The sequence below is a fragment of the Furipterus horrens genome, unplaced genomic scaffold (genome assembly GCF_987537825.1).
Source record: "Furipterus horrens unplaced genomic scaffold, mFurHor1.1.pri manual_scaffold_13, whole genome shotgun sequence".
Classification (NCBI taxonomy): Eukaryota; Metazoa; Chordata; class Mammalia; order Chiroptera; family Furipteridae; genus Furipterus; species Furipterus horrens.
Window position 1 is genome coordinate 47,269,870 of NW_028327183.1, and position 9,435 is coordinate 47,279,304.

The 9,435-nt window shown below is 43.2% G+C and overlaps 1 pseudogene; it reads left to right on the plus strand.

Moving 5' to 3' along the window:
* Positions 1 to 3,924: 3,924 nt before the first annotated feature.
* On the plus strand, positions 3,925 to 5,079 carry LOC149995033 (GPN-loop GTPase 1 pseudogene; annotated as a pseudogene).
* Positions 5,080 to 9,435: the final 4,356 nt, after the last annotated feature.

Genomic DNA, 9,435 nt, shown 5'->3' on the forward strand with positions numbered 1-9,435 from the left:
TTCATCCCTGTTGTAGCATGGGTCCGCATTTCATTCCTTTTTATTTTATTTTTAAAAACGTCTTACTTATTTATTTTTAGAGAGAGGGGAAGGGAGGGAGAAGAGGGGGAGAGAAACATTAACGTGTGGTTGCCTCTCAGGTACCCCTAACTGGGAACCTGGCCTGCACCCCAGGCACGTGCCCTGACTGGGAATCGAACCAGCGACCCTGTGGTTGGCAGGCGGCACTCAATCCACTGAGCCACACCAGCCGGTGCCAAGGTTTCAATCTCAATATCTTTTGGCTCTGTGTACTTCTTGCCCCAGCCACCCTCAACACCCTGGTCCAGCGCCTGCTGAGTGAATGAATGAGTCATTGAAGGAACACGTGGAGAAGGGCAGGCCTGCCTGGAAATTTCTCAGGAAAGTATAGTGGTTCAGAGTGTGGGTTCTGGTGTGAATTCCAATGGTGTATTGATTGGGGGGTTCACACATATTTTGGTTCCCCTTATTCTGGGTACACGCTTGTCCCGTGTACCATGTGACTTGCTTTGACCAATGAAATGCAAGTGGGAGTGTCACTTCCAGCAGAACCCTTTAAAACTCGGGGCGTGGCTTATCATGGCCCCTCCCTCTCCCTGCACAGTGACGGACTCTGTCAGCCTGGTTCATCAACGAGTAGAAGTGAACCAGAGCTCTTCTGACGTCGGTCACACCTGCCTACCTACCTGAGATGAACCCGTGGCATGAGCAAGAAATAAATCTTCGATATTTTAAGCCATGGAGATTGTGGGGTTGTTACTGCAGCATAACCAGCTCACTTGGTGTGTGACCTTGGGGTGGTCACTTCACCGCTGTTAGCCTCCATTTCTCCAACTGCAGAAAGGGAATATAATAGTCCCAGCCTCCCAAGGCTGTTCTGAGAATTCAAGAAATTCAGACCTGTGAAGGCACAGAGGCCAGGCTTTTTCAGGCTCTTGTTTTATTATTATTATTATTTAATTATGGTTTATAGTAATGAAAGAAAAAGACCCCTTTGGCACCCCATTTCCTGGGGCTGTGGTAGGAGGAGCTGGCATTAGTCAGCTCTGGCGGCCATAACATAACACCAGGGACTTGGTGGTTGAAACAACAGATGTTCACAACAGATGTTCATTTTCTCACCACTCTGAGGCTGGAAGCACAGGATCAAGATGCCAGCAGGGGTGCGTTCCCCTTAGGCTGCTCTCCTGGGCTTGCAGACAGCTGCCTCCTCATTGTGTCCTCCTATGACCTCTCAACGTGGTACATCTCTAGCGTCTCTTCCCCTTATAAGAGCATCAGTCCTATTGGATTAGGGCCTAACCCTATGACCTCCTTAAACCTTTTTTTTCGCATTTGACATATTTTAATGAACACATTACAGATACAACTGAAGGCTCCTCTGTGTATACCTCAACTCTATTTCCCTCCTACCTCTCCAGAGGTAATGTTTATCATTCTCATACATGCTTGTTTATATATATTTTTTAGAAACTTTGATTGGTTGCCTCTTGCATGCCCCCAGCTGGGGGGACCTGGCCTGCAACCCAGCCATGTGGCCTGACAGGGAATTGAACTGGCAACCTTTCAGTCCATAGGCTGGTGCTCAGTCCACTGAGCCACACCAGCCAGGGCTCATGCATGTGTTTACACTTTAGTATATGTATACCCATCAGTCTTTGTTCTGAATGTTCTAAAATGACTAAATCTTTTCACATAGCACACATCACTTAGCCATTTTAACTCGTTGTTTTTGAAATGTAGTCAAATTAATACATATACTTCGTATTAATTCATTTTAACAGCCAAATGCTACAAATATACATTTTAAAAAATCCTCACCTGATGACTTTTTTTTTTTTTTCTCATTGCTTTTAGTGAGAGAGGAAGGGAGAGAGAGAAGCATCGATTGGTTGCCTTTAGTATGCGCCCAGGCCTGGGATCAAACCCGCAATCCTTTGGTTACGCAACAATGCTCCAACCAACTGAGCCACACCAGCCGGGGCCTACCACAATATGTCCATCTGTTTTCTAGTGAATATTGGCTTCCAGTTTTTACAATTAAAAACAATACTGAAATAAACTTTCTGTGCACATCTCCTTAAGTACACATGTCAAGGGTTCCTGTAGAATGTAACACCCAGAGACTGGTTTAGTCTATAAGCGTCTTGAGGAAAACTACTTGTTGCCAAACAAGTCTCCAAAGCGTAACTTAAATTTCACTGCCACAAGCAAAGACGACAGCGCATTGCCCAGACCCACCAGCAGTGTCAGGTTTTCTGTTTTGCTTTACTTTTTGCCCATCTGAGGGCAGGGAAATGCGATCTCAATGTTATTTGTAACTCTTTGATTATGAGTGAGATTAAGCATCTTTTCAACGAGAATGACTCTGCAGGGGTCCTCATCTGTGACTTGCTCATTCATTCTCTGATCGTTTCCTTGATTTATATGGCGTCCTTTGTCAGTTACATGGCACATAAACATACGTTTGGATTTTGCTGTACACAAACTTATCAATCTTTCCTTTTTGCGCTTATGTCTACTCCAATGTCGTGTTCTTTGCTCTTCTATAGGGTTAAAGTTCTCCTTTTGATCTTTAATCCATTTTTCCTAACCTAAGAAGCCTGGATAAACTGATGGCATAATTTGTGCTTATATGCCGCTTACACCATTTAATTACAGGTCACTTTCCCCGTTCAAAAGTGATATTTTTACTAGGAAGTTTGATTTTGATCTTGTGTATTCTAATTATCTATCAGCTATATTACAAGATAGTAATTTTCCCTCTCATTATCTTTAAAAAAATCTATTTATTTATTTGTTTTTATTTTTAGAGACAGGGGAAAGGAGAAAGAGAGGGAGAGAAACATCACTGTGCGGCTGCCTCTCACTTGCGCCCCCAACTGGGGACCTGACATGCAACCTAGTCATGTGCCCTGACTGGGAATCAAACCAGTGACACTTGGCTCGCAGGCTGACACTCAATCCACTGAGCCACACCAGCCAGGGCCCTTTCATTATCTTTGAATCTCAGACTATGTTTTCTATTCTAACAGAAGTTATTATAGTTGCATATCATTTGTGTGATTCTAGTATAAGCATATTAAATTTTATTCCAAAACACAGTGAGGTATACCAGATTTCCAATGTTTGGATATGTATTTTACACACTTTGCATGTTAAATATACCCTCATAGATGTAAGCATAGTATATAGGGCAAAAAATTCCCTGTACTATAATTTAGCCAAAACAACAGAGAATATTTCAACATTAAATACAAAGCATAAATAATGACTTTTTGACTGGTATGTGCAATTTAAACCAATGATAAATATCCACTAAGGCTATAAAAGTTCATAATAAAAGATTTTATATTAAATATCAGTTTTATATATCTATTCCTCATAGACATAGGTTGTTTTCACAGCTATTCTTTATTGCTTCTTAAAGGATCAAATATCATAATCAGATATTCAGTTTTAAACTATCTGGTACCCAGATTGTTTAATGCAACTATGTATAGATTTTACATCAGAGTCCATTTAATTCCCAGTTATTCCATGTAAATGTCTTCCTGAAATCCAATTAAAATGGTTGCCACTTTTTAGGTATTAAAAAATAAAAATCAATGGGGATTTCGACTTACTTCAAGTATTTTTTCAGTATTTATTCTAGATCAGTTGCTAAGGATAAGGAAGTTATCCTGCTTTCATGGATTTTACAATACAACAAAGAATTGAAGAACGATAGAAGAAAATACTGCACTCTTTCCTTTGTTTGCTGCCTCGTATAGTTTTTAAATTTTTAAATTGATTTTTAGATAGAGAGAGAAAGAAAAACATTGTTGTTCCATTTATTTATACATTCATTGGTTGATTCTTATATGTGCCCTGATGGGGGATAGAACCCGCCATCTGGGTGGGACCAGGGGAAAGATGGTGGCGCCTGCAGCTGCAGCTGTGCCCCAGGCTTCGGGGATCTTCGGCCCCCCAGCGTGTCTCTTGGTGTTGGGAATGGCGGGATCTGGGAAATCCACCTTTGTACAGAGGCTCACAGGACACCTGCGTAGCCAAGGCTTCCCCCTTATGTGATCAGTCTGGACTCAGCTGTGCTCACGTGATGTTCCCTTTCCTGCCAATATTGATGTTCCTGACTCTGTTAAGTATAAAGAAATCATGAAACAATATAGACTTGGGCCCAATGGTGGCATAGTGACCTCGCTTAATCTCTTTGCTACCAGATTTGATCAGCTGATGAGAAGGCCCAGAAAATGTCTAAACATGTCTTGATTGACATGCCTGGGCAGATTGAAGTACGTATTCACCTGGTCAGCTTCTGGGACCATCATCACTGAGGCCCTGGCAACCTCCTTTCCAAATATTGTCATTAATGTAATGGACACATCAAGAAGTACCAACCAGGCACCTTCACGTCCAATATGCTCTATGCCTGCAGCATCTTGTACAAAGCCACGCTTCCTTTCATTGTGGTTATGAAGAAAACTGACATCATCGATCACAGCTTTGCAGTGGAATGGATGCGAGGTGTTGAGGCTTCTCAAGATGCCATGAATCAAGAGATGACTGACGTCAGAAATGTGACTTGTTCAACAAGTTTGGCATTAGATGAGTTTCCCAGCTCACTCTGGGTGGTAGGCGTGCCTGCTGTTCTGGGTACAGGCTTAGATGGACTCTTTGCTCAAGTCACTGGTGCTGCAGAAGAATATGGAAGGGAGTATTGTCCTGAATATGAACATCTGAAGAAATCCCTGGCCAGTGCACAGTGCCGGCAGCAGAAAGAACAGCTGGAACACCTTTGTAAAGATACAGGCTCTATAGCCTTGGACACAGGAACTGCTACAGACAGTCCACCTACTGTGTGGGACCCTTTGGACTTGACCCCGACTCTGGGAACCTTGGAGGAAGAGGATGAGGAAGCAGTGACACTGATGATATCGACCACAGAATTACAGAGGAAAGCCGTGAAGAGCCAGAGTTCCAGAATTTTATGCAAGAATCAACAGCACAGTACTGGAAGAAAAACAACAAATAGTTTCTAGAAGTCCAAACGTTTGGAACTCTGTGAAAGAACTATCCTTACGTCTGACTGGGGTTACTATAAAAAAGAATTTTGTTCAGAATAGCAGAGTTTCTCTTATTAGGAAAATCTCCTGACTTTGATGAAGTCAGGAATAGAAGATGTTTGCACCTAGCAGCTAGATGCCAATTCCCCTTGGCCTTTTCCTTGGATATTTGCAAGGAAGGATATTCTGTTCTTGGATGCTGGTCTTCCTTCAAGTGTAAAACTTCACATTTTATCATTTGAACTCAAATACTTTTTAAAATTCTTTTTTCATTTTTTAAATTGTTGTTCTATTACAGTTGTCCCATTTCCCCCATTGCTCTCCCCTGCCCCGCCCACCTCCCCCTCTCCCACAGTCAATCCCCACCCTGTTGTCCATGTCCGTGGGTCATTTACACTAGTTTCTTTTCTTTTTGAAAAATTGTCTTTTTTTTTTTAATGTGTAACTTTATTTTCCAAAGATTTTATTTATTTATTTTTAGGGAGAGAAATATCAATGTGTGGTTGCCTCTTGCGCGCCCCCAACTGGGGACCTGGCCCGCAACCCAGGCATGTGCCCTGACTGGGAAGTGAACTGGTGACTATTTGGTTCGCAGGCCAGTACCCAATCCACTGAGCCACACCAGCAAGGGCTGTACTAGTTTCTTGACTAGATCCTTTCCCTTCTTTCCCTTCTTTTCCCCCTCCTCCCTCCCCTCAAATACCTTTGCTGCTGATGGATGGAATAGAGAGAGGACATATTGTTAACCTCAGATCTCTATCATTAGGCTTGATCTGTGGCCTCTGTTTCCCTAGTGTCTTGCCTTGGACCCATGAGTTCACCCCGCTTTTAGCAGAATGGGAGAGGGGAAGCATGAGCTTGTGCAGAGTGGCAACCAGTCAATGTCGGTATGAAATGTGCCTCATGCTTCGTAGCTCATTATTAGGACACCAGGTTTGTTGAAGAAAGTGGGCAAAACATATAATTAATAAATAAGAATCCTCTGCGATCCACTCTCCAGATCAGATCGTCTATCCTGTTGCTGGCATTTCTCCTGATTAAAAAGGAACGACAGCTGACAACCAAGGACCAGTTCAGTTCTGAACAAGTTTTTCCAGCTATTAATCGCAGCTGAATTTAACTTCAGTCCCTAGTTGACTCATTCCCCTAAATGTGTAGAAAAATCTTATTCCTTGCAGCTCCTTATTGCAAAACTAGGCAAAGAGGCCAGAATGGAAGATCTATAATGGTGATTTGAAATACAATGAAGTTTTAATATTCATAAAATAAATACATTAAATAAATAAGACTCTGCTTTTGCTGGTGTCTTGGATAGAGTTTTTAATTTTAACTTTGTTGTAAGCCTGCCTGTCATAATTTCAAATAAGAAATATATATAATCACAAATAGATTCACTGCTGTTCATCAGAGAGGTATAAAACCCCATGTCCAAACCTGTCTCAGTAAGATGATGTTTATTCTAGTTTTCCCTATTCACACACTAGCAACCAGGTATAGAGCCAGGCCCTGCTTATATTGTACTTTGAACTTAATGCAAATATCCTTGGTGATTTACTCAAAGGCCATGGACTTGGCTCAGGTGTACATTCCATATATAATGATCATGGTAAGGGTTTACCCTGCCTCCATTCTTCACAGTACCTTAAAATGTAGTATACTCCGCTTAAGGAATTTTACCCCTGCCCAATCTGTATTCCAGTAGTTCTGAAAGTGCAGTCGCTGAACCAGGAGTATAAGCATCGTCTGGGAAATTGTAAGAAAGGGGACACTGAAGACCTGAATCAGAAACTGGGGGTAGGCCCAATCTGAACCACTGCTCTACCCCAAACAGCCTATGACAATTCCAGGCCAGGTGACTCTTGGCTATCAATTTTCAAATGATGGGCTTTGTCCAGAGTATCCTAACCTTGACACTCTGGTGACTATTCTCCAATTTAAACATTCTAAAAATAAAAGTATTTTGTTTTAGATTTTATTTTACTAATTATTTTTAGAGAGAGGGGAAGGGAGGGAGGAAGAGAGGGAAGGAAACATCAATGTGTGGCTGCCTCTCATGCGCCCCCAGCTGGGGACCTGGCCCACAACCCAGGCATGTGCCCTGACTGGGGATCGAACCGGTGACCCTTTGGTTCACAGACTGGCACTCAAGCCACTGAGCCATACCAGCCAGGGCTTAACTATCTTACTTAAAAGAAAAAGAAGAACCTGCAATCTTGACATGTTGAGATAACGCTCTAACCAACTAAGCTACCTGGCCAGGGCCTGATGCTTCTTATATTTCTTCAAGTTGATTCTATAAACCATTTCTGGTGAGAAAAGTGAGCTTCCACCTTTAATTTAAAGAATCATCTACACTTTTATGCATAAAAGAAAAATGTCATCATCTATTGTATATTCAAGACTTACAGCATCCAAGAGTTTCGAGTGTGGGAAAGAAATTTCTAAAAAGAAACGCAGGTCTAGTTTCAGTCTCCTGAAATTTTCTCTGGTATCAGATGACTCTAGCTTTTATCTAGGAATGAAGCTGAACTATAGGATCTATCAACTAAATACCTAGCATCTGCAACCATTACTACTGATAATGTCCAAATCCAAGCCTACTAGATTAAAAAAAGTTTTTAAAAAGATTTCATTTATTTACTTTTAGAGTGAGGGGAATGGAGGGACAAAGAGAAACATCGACGTGAAATTGGTTGCCTTCCTGCACACCCCCAAACCGGGACCTGGCTCTCAACCCAGGCATATGCCCTCATTGGGAATCGAACCAGTGACCTTTCAGTTTGCAGGATGATGTCCAACCTGCTGGGCCAAGACCACTTGATTTTTAGGGGGTCTGCAGCAGATATTAAAGAGGCTTTTACTGTGCCACTTCTGGGCTGGCATACAGGGTACTGAAGGCCCAGTCTTTCTTCTTCAGTGGATTCCATCTCTAACCAGCCCACCACCAACTGGAGACAGCTCATTTAACTTTAATTACCTATTTAAAGGTTTTATGTCCAAAAACAGTAGTATTGGGGGTTAGGGCTTTAACAGGAATTTGGGGGGGACACAATTCAACCTATAACAACAGGTAACAAGTTAGCAGGCAGTCAGGCTCAGAGAGCTTACTCTTGAAATACAGCTATTTTGGAGGTGGGGGTTGTATTAAGATTTAAAAGGAGCTAGATGCAACAGAATCCCTAAGTAACGATAGCTTATACCACAGAGGAGTCTCTCAGGTAACTACATAACCTGGCATGGTGGCTCTTTGTTCCAGCCCAGGCTCTCTCTCTAACTTGGCTCTGTGCTGTCCTCGTCCACCTGTGTCATTCTGGGTGGCTCCCACCACACACGTTTTCTCCAGCCTAAGAGATCAGAGAAGGGAGATCTCTCCCATTAAAGACATGACTTGAGGATCTTGTGTATCACTTTTGCTCACATCCCATTGGCCTGGAATTAGTCACATGGACACACCTAGCTGCAAGGGAAGCTGGGAAGTGTAGTTTTGATGCTCAGCAGTCATATATTTAGTTAAAAACCTTATTACTGAAGAACGGAGAGAATAGATATTGGGGTTTGACAAGCAGTTGCTGGCATAGAAGAGAGGAAGCAGGCACATGGGTTCTCCTCATTTGGGGTTGGGTTAAACAGATCGGCCCCCTACAGCACACCCTAGCAGCTAATTCTGGGGCTGAGCCTTGCCCATGTGACTGACCTGGTTGACCTTCTCAGCACGCAGGAAGTCAGAGACCCAGGCATTGGGTGTCCTGAGAAGTCGGGATGGAAGTCCCTCACAGGGAGTATCTGCATGCTGGGCCACAGGAGATGCAACTTCCCTTTCTGTGAACTCTTCCTCATCTTCTATATTAGTTTCCTGTTGCTGCTGTTACAGATTACCACAAACTTAATGGTTTAAAACAACAGGAATTCATCCTCTTACCGTTCTGGAGGTCAGAAGTCCGAAATGGAGCTCCCTGGGCCAAAATCAAGGGGCCAGCAGGCCTGCGTCGCTTTCTGGGGATTCTAGGGCAGAGTCTATTTCCTTGTCTCTTCCAGCTTTTAGAGGCTGCTTCTGCTCATGGCCCATTTCCATCCCTACTGCCAGCGAGGGGCCTGTGGAATCCCGTCACCTGCCTGCGCGGCCTTGGCTTTCGGCCCCTCCCTCCATCTTCCAAGTGCGCCACGCCCATCTCTGCTTCCTCCGTAGTCACAGCGCCTTCTCTGACGCTTGCGGGCTCTGCGTCTCTCCCGTTGAGACCCTTGTGATTACATTCAGGGCCCACCTGGATAACCCAGGAAACTCTCATCGCAGGATCCTTAATTTAATCAGGGCAGTAAAGTTCCCTTTGCTGTGTAAGATAACATCCACTGG